Here is a 14,289-nt window from a genome sequence, read left to right as displayed (position 1 = left end):
CTTGTTGCCCAGGCTGGAGTGCAGTGGCACGATCTCGGCTCACTGCAAGCTCCGCCTCCTGGATTCACGCCATTCTCCTGCCCCAGCCACCTGAGTAGCTGGGACTACAGGCGCCCACCACTATGCCCGGCTAATTTTTTGTATTTTTAGTAGAGACGGGGTTTCACTGTATTAGCCAGGATGGTCTCGATTTCCTGACCTCGTGATCCGCCCTCCTCAGCCTCCCAATATGCCTATTATTTTTTAAAATTGAGGTATAATTAGCACACAACAAAGTGCAATGATAGGAGTTCAGCTTGATGGATTTTGACAAATGTCTACACCCCTGGAACTACCACCCAAAACAAAATATAGAACATTTTCATCAGCCGGCAAAGTTCCCTTATATCCCTCTTAGTTACTGGGCCCCAGCCACATTCTGATTCCTATCACCATAAGTTTTGACTGTTCTTGGATTGCATAGAAATGAATGTGGACTCTTGTATCTGGCTTCTTTCATTCAGCACAATGCCTGTGAGATTCATTCATCCAATTGCTTATATTGTTAGTTCTCTCTTGTAAGTTGCTGAGTGCATTTCACTATATGGAAAATGTATTTATCCTTTCTCCTGTTGAGAGACTTTTGGGTTGTTTTCAGTTTGGGGCTATTATGAATAAAGTTGCCTATGAACATTGAGACACAAATCATCTTGTGGGCATGTGCTTTCACTTCTCTTGAGTGAATATCTAAGAATGAAATGACTGGATTGTAAGGCAGATGTATGTACGTTTAGTTTTATAAGAAACCTTTGGGAAACAGTTTCCCAAAATGATTTTACTGTTTTGCATTCCCACCAGCAGTTGCCCCACATGTTCCCCACGTGGGTGTCACTGTGATTGCAGCCATGCTGGTGGCATGAATGGTATTTCATGACAGCTTTAATTTCCATTTCCCTGGTGACTAAAAATGTTGAGGCCTGTTTCATATGTTTAGTGGCTACTTGTATAGCTTCTTTTGTTAAGTGTTTCTACATGTTATTGATTATTAAAATAGTTTTATCCTTAAAAGGGAGTGTATGGGAAGCTCCTCTGTGGAGTGGGATCTGGCTTCCATATTAAGTTTAGTTCATTGTCGTTTGGTTGCTGCTGAACTCATAGACTCCCATACCTGACTGCCTGGATCTCTCGCCTCTGGTAACCAGGTGCCTTCTTTTCCTGTGCCTCTGGCCCTTTGAGCTCCCTGCTGCGGGAGCTCTCCCTCACGCTGCCATGAGACGCCACTGTCTTGAATTCTGCTTCCATCCTGCCACAAGCTCCTGGTGGCCCTGCCCTTCAGAGCGGCTGTGCCTGCCACTTGGTGACCACCTCACAGTCCCCACTCTGGCTGGTCCAGCCCTGCCTCACCTCCTGGCTCCCCTGTCAGAGCCAGGCTTTTGGAAGTGGCCGCTCTGGGAAGTCTGTGGGTTCAAAGGCATTGATTTGGCCCCCTTTAATAGCAGCTGCTAAAGCGACACGGTGAATGGTAGTCTGGTTGTTGGGCTTGGGTTTTTTCCCTAAGTACATTGCTGGTACTTTTTCCCTAATGAAAAATAAAAATATCAACTATTTGTCACGATTCGTGGCGGGGGAAGGAAAATGTCAACAACCTAAGCAGACAGAAGTGCCGTCTTCTCTTCTCACAAAAGCCTGTCGTCGCCAAGTTCACCGCCTCTTTCCCCAGCACTCTCCCCATGCATTACTTCTTAATTAAGATCACTATTTTAGTTGTGCAGGAGTCATAATCATGGGAATAGAGCTTGCATCTTTGGCTGTGTCTCACTGAGATGCGTTAATGGCACATTCTCCTGCTATGTGCTTCACAGGGAAATGAATAAAATCAATTAGTAATCAGGGCTTTTCCTGCCACGCATCCAGCAGCCTGGGATGTCCAGGCCAGAAAGACAGTGGACACAACTATCAGAGTACCAAGGACCAAAGCCATGAGGGGTGGGGGTGGAGGACAGTGCCGTAAATTTGCTTGGCAACCTGTTTCCAGGATGCACAAGGGTGTTGGGTGGTGGTGTGACCTGGGCTTAGGTTCAGCTATGCCATAAACTGACCATGATCAGACCAACTCTTACTCTCCTCCACCCTGTTTTCACCTCTGTAAAATGGGGACAATGATGCTTGCCTTGTCCATTCATGCATTCAACAAACATGTTGAGCCCTGTGCCAGGTGGTGGGGATGGCACTCAAACAGCACAGACACCGTCTCTGGTTTCATGGAGCGGGCACTCTGGGTGGGGAGTCAGACATTAGAATCAGGAAGTTTTAGCACGTGAGGAGTGTTTAGATGGGGAATATGAGGAGCTATGGGAACCTAGAGGAAGGGCACTGTGTCAGTCCATTTTGTGTCACTGTAAGGGAATACCTGAGGCTGGGTAGTTCATAAAGAAAAGAGGCTTCTTTGGCTCATGTTTCTGCAGGCTGCACAGGAAGCATGGCGCTGGCATCTGCTTGGCTTCTGATGAGGCCTCAAGGAGCTTCTGCTCATGGCAGAAGGTGAAGCGGGAGCAGCACATCCTCACATGGTAAGAGAGGGAGCAAGACAGAGTGGGAGGTGCCAAGCTCCTTTTGCAACAACCAGATCTCATGCGAACTCATTACTGTGGGAAGGGCACCGAGCCATTTGTGAGGGATCCATCCTCACGACTCAAACACCTGCATGGCCTTTTGGTGCTGCCAGGCCCCACCTCCAACACTGGGGATTACATTTCAACATGAGATTTGGAGGGAACAAACATCAAACCATATTAAGCCCTAAAGCCAGGCATGGAGGACTGGGGAGGACTTCCAGGGAAGGTGGCATCTGAGAATTAGTTAGGCAAAGAGATGTGAGAAGAGCATTCTAGACTGGGGAAAGCATGCATGGAAGGATGGCTTCAGTAAGAGAAATACAGAGTGTGTTAAGGAAAAGCTAAAGGACTTACAGGAGACTGGGCCTGGGAGACATAGTGGGTAGAGAGAAAGGACGACTAGAGAAAGCTAAGCAGAGGCCAGGTTTGGGGGCTGTTCTGAATATCTAGGGAGATATTGCATGTGGAAAATCCTTATAAATCATGGAATGCTGTGCAAATATAAGGAGTTATGACAGCCAGCCTCCCAGAAGGGGCTCCAGTGAAGCCTCACCTCCCAGTAGTCCACCTTGTGTAGTCCCCTTCAATTCTGAACCAGGGCTAATCCCATGGAATTGCTAGAATTTGCGATGGGAGCAGAAGGGTGTGATTTTTGAGGCTAGGTCATAGAATCTACCTTGGTCTCACAGACCCCTCACTCTGGGAAAAGCTGAACTCCACGTGATGGGGTCATCCAAGCAATCCTGCAGAGTGGTGCATGTGAAAAGGAACTGAGGCCTCCCACCAATACCCAGTACCAGTTGGCTTCTATGATCACAGCCTTCAGATGTACTCAGCCCCAGCTGACTGCTTGACTGCAACCTCATGAGAGACACTGAGCCATAACCATCTGACCAAGCTGTTCTCCCAGTTCCTGATTCACAAAAGCCATAAGAGATTATCTTGAGGGAAAGGTGCTTATCCCCAGAGCTGTGTGCTGTGACAGGCCAGGCCACCCAGACATTCAATTTACTCATCCTTGACTCAAAAACAAGAAGGCACTGACTAGCATCTCTCAGACCCACACTGAAATTCCTCACTGGGAGAAAAGATGAATTCTGCAATCAACTGTGGCTGTGGGAGATGTACCTCACTCCCAACACAAAGATGGCTGCCACCCCTGTGGATGTGAAGAGGAGGGAGTTGTCAGAAAGGCAGAGTTCCTAGGCTGTGCCAATAGCCCTGAAAGGTCTATTACAGAAGCCAAGAACATGGAAAAACTTGGAACTTCCCTCCAATTTTCCAGAGCCACAGGGCAACACATAAAAACCTCCTCTCTTAGTTAAAACTCCTCTGACTTACAATTAAGGAGACAATTTACCCAAAACATTCTAGCTGTTAAGACAGGGTGCCTCACTTATTTTTGCTTTTTGACTCCTAGTTTAATGCCCCCAGTGAGCTAGCTCTGTAATGAAAAACTTCCGCAATCTTGTTCTGGGGGCTTTCTGGGTTCCTGAGGATGTTTTAACATGAATAGCATCAGCTTGTAGAAATGAACTTTGGTTCTAAGTCTAATAGGGCTGCCCCTCACTGAGTTGCAGCAACCACGGTCACCACTGTAGGAGAACCCAATCCCCACAGCCCTTCTGGCTCGAGATTCCTGACGCAATGCATCCCCTGCTTCTGCAGAGTTTCTCACACTTCCTCTCTGAAAAACTGCCACCCCTTTCCCTCCTCTCATTATCATCCCAAAGCATTTACCAAGTGCCTGCTGTATGTATGTAAGAGAAAAATAACAACAACAAAAACCTCACATTCTGCTTGCAGGAACTAAAAGGGAAAAAAACAAAACAAAACTCAGAGTTCTAAGGTCAATAACAAAAAGAGCCAAGGACAGTGTACAGAAGTAGAAGAGATAGGGCAACAAAAGGCCATGGAGTACCAAAGCTGGGATGGAAGCTTTCAAAGCCTTCTCATGATCTCAGAGGCAACATAGGATTCTATGTAAGTATCATCCCCAATAGCTGGTCCCTCATTCATACCCTCCCATGGCACGTGTTAATGCACATGGGTGCCTCCACTGCTGTGACAGTTCATGATCAATCTGCAGGGTATAAGGAGAACTTTGCCCCTCCAACCTAGCTGTCAGCATCTCACAAGGTGACTAGGGAGAGACGGTTGCTTCACTAGTATTTCCAAGAGCAGACATTGTAGGGGACAACCATGGAGGTATGTGGCAGACTATATTTTCCAAAAATTGCTGCAGCAATATTTTCAGGCCCATATGCTTTTCCAGAACCTTGCCACTCCCCCATCAAGTGTACAGTCTCTTTCTTTCCTCTCACCTTAAACTTGGGATGGGCTTTCAGTTGGTCTTGATGAAGAAAAGGGGCTGAAAGTGACACTTTCTAACCACTGAGGCTGGGTTAGAAAAGGCCTCCACCTGGCCTTCTCTCATGGGATGCTTGGTCCCGGCCAAGATATTATGAAGAAGCTCAGGCCGCAAAAGAGGCCACGTGTAGGTGTTCTGACCAATAGCTGTAGCTAAGGTCTCAGCCAACAGCATCAACCACCACTCTCATGAGTTAACAGGCTTTCAGATGTCAGCTTTCAGGGTCAGGTCACCCCCAACCTTTGAGTCTTCCAGCTGAGCCTCTAAGACAGTGTGGAGCTGAGGTTGCTTGTGCTCACTGTGTCCTATTCAAATTCCCGACCTAACAAATCCATGAGCCTAATAAGGAATGCTTGTTGTGTTCCATTATGTTCTGGGGTAATTTGTTACACAGCAATAGGAACAAGGTACATAAGTTATTTTATTGAAGTTCAGGTGGATTTAAATAGAGCAATGGAATAGCAATGTTTACTAAACTGTGCCATCATTCCTCCCCTGTGCCCCTGGCATTCACAGTGGTATCCCAAAGGGATGCCATTTTTTTTTCTTTTTTTTTGAGACAGAGTCTTACTGTGTTGCCCAGGCTGGAGTGCAGTAGCACAATCTTGGCTCACTGCAAGCTCTGCCTCCCTCATTCAAGCAATTCTCCTGCCTCAACCTCCTGAGTGGCTGGGATTACAGGCGCGCATCACCACGCCCAGCTAATTTTTGTATTTTTAGTACAGACAGGGTTTCATCATGTTGGTCAGGCTGGTCTCGAACTCCTGACCTCATGATCCACCTGCCTTGGCCTCCCAAAGTGCTAGGATTACAGGCGTGAGCCACCGCGCCCGGCCTCACCAAAGGGATATCATTGTTAAAGAAGCATAGTGCAGACAAGAATTTTAATCTTAATTCATGTTTCTTTCAAAACTTTAAAGGAGTCCAATTTAGGCCATAAAAACCCATTAAAGTTTCCTGTTCTCTATTCTCAAGCACCCTAAAGCTCCTAAATCTGTTTCACCCTTCTGCTCCAACACCACTCTCTCATCCATGCTGTCTTTCCCCACCATCTTGGTTCCTTGAACTGTTTTCTGCAAATCCATTTCTACATAACACACTCCTTTTAAAGTGCATGGTCCTGGTATGCTCAGCAGCTTTGGGCACTCCTGTTATGCCATCATGGCCTTACAATTGATAATCAGCCCATATATATTTTTTCTTTTGGCCTTTAAAGCTAGAGAAGGAAAAAAAAAGTGACCTAAGAAAAAACCGAAATCTAAATAGCCTTGTATCTATAAAAGGATTGAATTTATGAATTTTTAAAAAGTTACCACAAAGAAAACTCCAAGCTCACTGGTAAATTCTACCAAAATTTAAAGAGGGCCAGCATGGTGATTCATACCTGTAATCCCAGCACTTTGGAAGGCTGAGGCAGGAGGATCACTTGAGGCCAGGATTGTGAGACTAGCCTGGGCTGAACATAACAAGACCTCGTCTTCACAAAAAATGTGTTTTGATTTTGTCTTTTGTTTTTTTGTTTGTTTGTTTTGTTTGTTTTATTATCTGGGTGTAGTGGTATGTGTCTGCAGTTCTAGATACTCAAAAAGTTGAGGCTGGAGGACTGCTTAAGCCCAGAAGGCTGAGGCTGCAGTGAGCCACGAACATGCCACTGCACTCCAATCTGGGTGACAGAGCAAGATCCTGTCTCAAAAAAAAAAAGTAGGGAAGCAATAATATGAATCTTACATAGCTCTTTCAAAAAATAGAAGAGGAGAGATTTCATTTTATGAGGCTAGTATATCCCCAACATCAAAACCTGACAGAGACATTAAAAAAAAAACAAAACAAAACAAAACAAAAAAAAAAAGGCCACTGATAGCCCTCATGAATCTAGACACAAAATCCTTTTAAAAAAATTGGTATATCAGCTGGGTGCAGTGTCTCACGCCTGTAATCCCAGCACTTTGGGAGGCCAAGGTGGGTGGATCACCTGAGGTCAGAAGTTCAAGACCAGCCTGGCCAACATGGTGAAATCCCCTCTCTACTAGAAATACAAAAAATTAGCTGGGTGTGGTGGCAGGCGCCTGTAATCCCAGCTACTCCGGAGGCGGAGACCGGAGAATCACTTGAATCCAGGAGGTGGAGGTTGCAGTGAGCCAAGATTGCACCACTTCTCTCCAACCTGGGCAACAAGAGTGAAACTCCACCCCCCAAAAACTGTAAACTTTCAGGGATCATTCTATAGTTTGTTACTAGGGAAATTTCTCTAGATGTGTAGAACACTGGAAACCATGAGGAGGAGGCGCAGCACTCTCTCCTGAGCATGAAGCCGGCTCTTGGTGGTGTTTCACTGCAACTGTCATTTGTCACTGATGATCATTCTCTTCCTCTGGGAGAGGGAGAAGACACAGTTTGAGTGGTTCCCATTTTATTTAAAAAAAAGAAAAGTTTTTTTTTAAATTGGTAAATCAAATCTAACAATGTGTAAAACGATAACATACCATGGCCAAGTGCAAGATTTATTTCACATGAGAAAGGTAACCAATGTACTTATTAGTTATCTATTGCCATATAAAGAAATCATCTTCAAAATTTGGCATCCTAAAGCAATAAACATTTATTATCTCACTATTTCTGTGGGCAAAAAATCCAAGTGATATTTAACTGGGTTCTCTGGCACAGGGTCTGTCATGAGGCTGCCAAGTGTAAGCTGGGGTGGTGATCTCATCTGAAGACTTCACTGTGGGAGGGTCTGCTTCCAAGATCACTGCATCTTGCTCTTGGCAAGATCCAGTTCCTTGTGGCTGTTGGACTGAAGCCTTCAGTTCTTCTCTGGCTACTGGCCAAAGGCCTCCCTCAATTCCATTCCATGTGGACCTCTCCACAGAAGCAGCTCACGACATAGCGGCTGACTCTCCTCAGAGCAAATGAGTAAAGGAAATCACACAAAATGGAAGCCACAGTCTTTTTATAACTTAAATCTCAAGAATGACATGCCACCAACCCAGCCACATTGTATTTGTCATAAATAGGTCAGTAAGTTCAGGTCATTCTCAAGGAGAGGGAGTTACACAGAGGCATGAATACCAGGAAGAGGGGATTACAGGAGACCATCTTGGGGGTGGCCAACTACATTGTAATGCATCCCATTCACAGAGGAAAGGAGGAAACACGATCATATCATGAATGAACAAAAAGTATTTGACAAATTCAACAGTCATTCATAATAAAAACTTCTGGTAAATTATGACTAGAAGGCAACTTTCTTAACCTTATAAAGAGCACCTATGAAACACTTACAGCTAACATCATACATAATGATGAAAGGACGAATGCTTTCCCCTAAGAGCAGGAACAAGGCAGGGGTGTCTGCTCTCACCACTTCTATGTGCCATTTCCCTAGAGGTCATAGCAAGCTCAATAAAGCAAGAAAAACAAATAAAACCTGAAAATATTGGACAGAAAGAAGTAAAACCATCTGTATCTGTAGACAATATAATTGTGTATACAGAAAATCTTAAGGATTTTTAAAAAATGACTAAAACTAATAGCTGAATTTAGCAAAGTCACAGAATACAAAATTATATACAAAAATCACTTTTATTCAAATATACTGTTACAATTAGAAAATATTTTTAATATATACCATTTATAAAAGCATCAAAAACATTAAATATTTAGGAATAAATTTAATGAAAGATATGCAAGGACTCCCTCTGAAAAACTATAAGATATTCAGAACAAGGCTGGGCACGGTGGCTCATGCCTGTAATCCCAGCACTTTGGGAGGCCAAGGCAGGAGGATCACCAGAGGTCGAGAGTTTGAGACCAGCCTGACCAACATGGAGAAACCCCGTCTCTACTAAAAATACAAAATTAGCTGGGCATTGTGGTGCATGCCTGTAATTCCCAGCTATTTGGGAGACTGAGGCAGGAGAATCTCTTGAACCTGGGAGGCAGAAGTTGCAGTGAGCCAAGATCGCACCATTCCACTCCAGCCTGGGCAACAAGAGTGAAACTCCGACTCAAAAAAAAAAAAAAAAAAAAAAAAAAAAATTCAGAAAAAATTAAAGATTAATGGACTAAAGAAGAAAACTAATCACATGATCATTTCAATAAAGGCAGAAAGTCATTTAACCAATGTCAACAATTTTTTATGATTAAAAATCTAGTTTAGAAAACTGGAATAAAAAGGAATCCCTTTAAATATAGCTGCCAAAAACATACAATAAATGTTCATTTATGTCTGGATGAGAAACCATCCCACAATGTAGTGGCTTAAAACCCCAACAAGTTACATTCTTTATGATTCTGTGGGTCATGAATTTGGAGTGTTACAAGCTGGCCAGTTTTTCTGTTTCACATGGCGTTTGGCCGGGGGTCACTCACTCACCTGCACTTAGACCGTGGCTGGGCTGAGGGGAGGCCCCAGAGGCTTTGCTCGTAAGTCTGGCCCCTCAGGCTCCTGCACATGGCCTCTCCCTTCTCCATTCGGCCTCTCAGCATCCAATGGTGTAGCCCAAGCTTCTTTACAGCATGGTGCAACCTCCGGAAGGCTGGGCCTGGAACCGGTGTAGCATCCCTTCCACCACATTCTAGGGGTCAAAGCAAGTCACCGGCCAGTGCAGAGTCAAGTAGAGGGGAAAATAAGCCCCAGCTCTTGATGAAAGGAATGGCAGGCATGTCCGGGAGGGCGGGAATTGGCGGCCATCTTTGAGAGCTCTCTACCACAATTACTGGGTGAAGAGATGAATGAGTAAGTCATCAGCTTCCTTCCAATTCCCACGCTGACTGAAGAAATGAGGAAATGAAACCACAGGTTCCTGCTTCCTTTTAGCCTGTCTTTCCTTTAAGCAGAGCATTACTGGCAACAAACTTTTTGTGTATTTCCTGATCTTATAAGCTCCGGTATGGTATTAGCGTAATAGAAAGTGGCTGACAATCTTTAGAATCTTCCTTTAGTGTCCTTTTGGGTCCTCCTGCCTCCTCCTAGCATCTTCTCACGTTCAATTTCGTATTTTCTTCTTTTCTCAAATTCAAGCCTAAGACTAGAACCTCTCATTTGTGGGTAAAAGAAGCTATTTCCACTCTGCCTAACTTATAGACCCCCAAAGAAATGAACCTCTAATAGTAAAAGGTCACAGGAGTGAGGGAATTGTTTTTGAGAGCTGGGACCTTCCCACAGAGCCCTAAAGTTCAACCCCACTGATACCTCAAGTCCTCCATTTGGCAGGCAAGTCCTGGCCAAACCCAATTATTATTATTATTATTATTTGAGATGAAGTCTCGCTTTGACACCCAGGCTAGAGTGCAATGGCACGATTTTGGTTCACTGCAACCTCCGCCTCCTGGGTTCAAGCGATTCTCCTGTCTCAGCCTCCTGAGTAGCTGGGATTACAGGCATGGGCTACTATGCCTGTCTAATTTTTTTGTATTTTTGTAGAGACAGGGTTTCACCATGTTGGCCAGGCTGGTCTCAAACTCCTGACCTCAAGTGATCCACCCGCCTTGGCCTCCCAAAGTGCTGAGATTACAGGCGTGAGCCACTGTGCCCAGCCTGCGAAACCCAATTATTATCTGGAAGCTGGTCCTTGGGCCTCCACAGGTATTTTGACTTTGACCTGACTCCCCCGGCCATCCTTTCACAGCTCTGCAGCTAAAATAGAATAGAGATTTTATGCTATCCAATAAGCCAAAAGCCCCTTTCTAACTGTAAGCCAAGATCACACAGTCTAAACAGTCTAACAAGACGGGTGTCCGGGAGAGTAGAAAGGCCCTCTCTTTTATACTGAAAGAAAACAGCCCACTCCAGGAAGCCAGGAGCACAAAGCCATTGCAGAAACGTAATACGGGAGTTTCCATCTCTGTGTAGACCTTTCCTTGTTTAAAATGCAATGTATAAAAAGGAAAAAGCTACCAATATTTCCTGGAATTCGGAGCTCGGACAATGCTTCCCTTCGTCTTTATTCTGGGCATTCTGGAGACAGAATTAGCTGGATCCTTAGTACTGGATAAAAGGAGAGAGCGCCGAGTGCCTCCAGATTGCTGCAGCACGTCAGCAGGTGCTAGAGAGTGGCAACGTGTTCCACTCTTTACAGATTTTATTGAAGAGAGCTTGTGTGTGTACCTTCAGGCCCAGGGCTTTAACAATGCCCTCATTCCTTCCTCTTTTAGAGGAGAGAAATAATACAGCATTTGAGAGCTGGAGGAGATGTTTGAGATGACACTGCCTCTTTGACAAATGAATAAATAGAGGCCCAGAGAATTAGAGTGACTGCCCTGAGGTCACACAGCTAACTGGAAATAGGGAAACAACTACAGGGCAGGTCTCCAGTCTTGTAGTGGTAGATTTTGTGCACCATCTAAATAGAGGTGGTCACTTGCTAGCATAGTACTGTGTCCTTGGGTACGGGGAATTTGATTAAAAATGAGCTTAAGCATCAAGGTTGTAGAAGTATGCTGTCCAACGCAGTAGTAGCCACTGGCCAAATGTGGCTTCTGAGAACTCAAAATGTGGCTAGTGTGACCAAGGAAATGACTATTTAATTTTAATCTTAATTAGCTTAAATGTAAATGTAAAAAAACTACTACTTGGCCAGGCATGGTGGTTCATGCCTGTAATCCCAGCACTTTGGGAGGCCAACGCAGGCAGATCACAAAGTCAAGAGATCGAGACCATCCTGGCCAACATGGTGAAACCCCATCTCTACTAAAAAATACAAAAATTAGCTGGGTGTGGTGGTGCATGCCTATAGTCCCAGCTACTCAGGAGGCTGAAGCAGGAGAATTGCTTGAACCCAGGAGGTGGATTTCAAATATTTAGTATGAAAAAATGTAAAATATCTCATTAATAACTTGAATATTGATCATATGTTCAAATAATATATATATATTCAATTAAATCAAATATATTAATGTCACCTGCTTCTTTTTACTTTTTAAACGTGGCTGCTAAAGAATTAAAATTTCACATATGGCTTGCACTATATTTCTATGGGACAGTCTAGAGTCAGACTGTCCACATTTACATCCTGGCTCCACTATTTTACCAGTTCTGTGACCTTAGGTAAATTATTGGGTAGCTTTGAACAGAGATTATCTTCTCTGAAAAATAAAAGAGAGAAAAGAGGATTTTTCCTCCTTTCTTTTCTTGCTCTGGACCTCATCATGTGATGACATGATGCTTGGGGCAATGGCAGCCACCTTCAGGTGATGAGTAGAAACGTGGCCAATATACAAAGCATGGCAAGGAATACACAAGGAAGGAAAGGGCCAGGGTCCTTGATACGGGATGGGGCAGGTGAACTCGCCCTGAAAGTGCTAACCTCTGGACTTCTCATTAAGTGAAGAAACAAATTCCCTAATTATTTAAGCCACTGTTCTGTAGATGAAAGCATCCTTATACAACAGCTGAGAAATATCACCATGCAATACTACATCCTGGGATGAAATAAATGCATGAAGATGATACAGTGATGTACAAAGCAAAGATGGGCCAATTCTGCATGGGTTAGAACAATTGGAAACCGGAATATATGATGCTTAGGCTGAGAAAAGGTATGAGACAGGCATTTCAGCAAAGATGGCAGAGGTAGTGGGATCACAGAGATTTGAAATCTGGGAGACAGCCAGGACCTCGGCTTCTGTCTAAATGTGGGACTTGTGCTTGATTTCAGTGGGGACATGAAAGCTCTGTCTGTGCTATAGGCCAGGGATTATTATTGGCTTTGTTTAATTAACTGGCCACAGCAAGAATGAGATGCAAACTTTCAGTTCAATGATGGTATATCCTAGGATTAATTTCAGGAAAGTAAAACTGTCACTCTGGGACAGAGGAACGCAGAGAGCTGAACAAGGTGTGGAGAAGTGAGGGTTTCAGTCTGTTCTCTACCGCTTACTGTCTGGGTGACGTAAGCAATTCACTTAACCCCTGAATCCCAGTATACTCTAAAGCATGTAGGATGCTTTGGGCCACAAGTAACAGAAAACTCCAAGCAACCCAGAAAATTATTCCTTCACATACCCAGAAGTCCAGAGGTTGGGTGGCATTCAGTATACTCTGTAGCTTAAATGGTCATCCAGGATCCAGGTTTTTTCCATTGCTCCACTCTGTTTTTCTCAACTGGTTTTATTACCAGGTTACTAGCAAGGTCATAGCAGTAGTTCCAGGAGTCACTTCCAGACAGAAATTTCCAGGCCGACTCTTTCTTAGGCGCAAAGACAGCTTTCTTGGAGACATCCAACAAACTTCCTCTCACTTCTCACTGGCCTAATTTGAGTCACATGTCCATGTCTAAACCAATGGGAAGAGCTGGAGTTATCGAATCAGGATCTACCCTTCAAGCTGGAGATAAGGTTACCTTCTGAGTCACATGAGACAGAAATAGATATGGAAGCAAAACTGAGGTTTTGTTCAAAAGGAAAAAAGAAAAATCATGAATGTATGTTCTACAATACAGCTATTAAATAGGGACTGTACGACTCTGGATGCTACATACAGGGCACCTCTGAATATCAAATGAAAGCATTAGGTATACTTTTAAAATCCTGCAAAATGTAAACACTATGAGATGAATAATCACAGTCTCAAAGGAAATGGTTCTGGGACATCATCCAGCTAATATTGGCCATCAGCCAGCCCATTGGTCATGGTCATCAGCCATTGGTCATCAGCCAATGCCTGCCATTTGGTTGGGTTTAAATTCCCCTTTCATATTACAGCCTGGAGTGTCACTGGGTAGCCTTGACTTCCCTATTAAACTATCTTTATCCTTGATCTACCTTACCCTGATTTCATAAAAATTCAAGAAAATGGAGTGCTTGGAGCTGTGGTTATTTAAATTTTCAGCTGTAGGGAAATTTCTCCTCTTCTTTTCTCAGTTTTACAAAATCCTGAGTTCTGGCTCAAATCCATTACATTTCATGATATTGACAGAAGAGAATTATAATTTTTCTTGGGAACAATTCCTCTGCCTCTGATTTGCAAGCCTTGAGCAGGCCGGCATGGGGTCATCCAACATTTCCTCTTCCCTTACCCTGTATTTTCAAGCAGACCTAGACCTAGTTTGCAAGATGTTCACACCATTACAACCTGTTAGTCTTAGGAACTTGTTTTTATGGTCATGGCCCCTGGAGTTGTTTTCAGAAAAGAGAGGCCCATCTGGCTCAAAACATATTGGGTGATGTCACTTGCTACTTCTCCGGCCAAGCTCAAATGGGCACATTTTAATTGAGGACTATAAAAGTCACAAAAAATTCTTCTGTGACAACCTCAAACGATGGGATAATGATGATGATCATGAGATTTTGTTGAGCACTTACAATGTGCCTGTTGCTGTGCTA

The 14,289-nt window shown here is 44.0% G+C and overlaps 1 protein-coding gene and 1 pseudogene across 2 annotated transcripts in view; both read left to right on the top strand.

Annotated features, from left to right (window-relative positions):
- KIAA1143 (KIAA1143 ortholog) overlaps positions 1–14,289 on the top strand; it is a 940,736-nt gene that overhangs the window by 420,514 nt on the left and 505,933 nt on the right. The gene's annotated exons all lie outside the window — the stretch shown is intronic.
- On the top strand, positions 7,163–7,368 carry LOC126949588 (uncharacterized; annotated as a pseudogene).

Source organism: Macaca thibetana, chromosome 2 (assembly GCF_024542745.1).
Source record: "Macaca thibetana thibetana isolate TM-01 chromosome 2, ASM2454274v1, whole genome shotgun sequence".
In the NCBI taxonomy this organism is placed as follows: domain Eukaryota; kingdom Metazoa; phylum Chordata; class Mammalia; order Primates; family Cercopithecidae; genus Macaca; species Macaca thibetana.
Note: the sequence above shows the minus strand (reverse complement) of the source record. Positions and strands in the feature narration are given on the sequence as shown.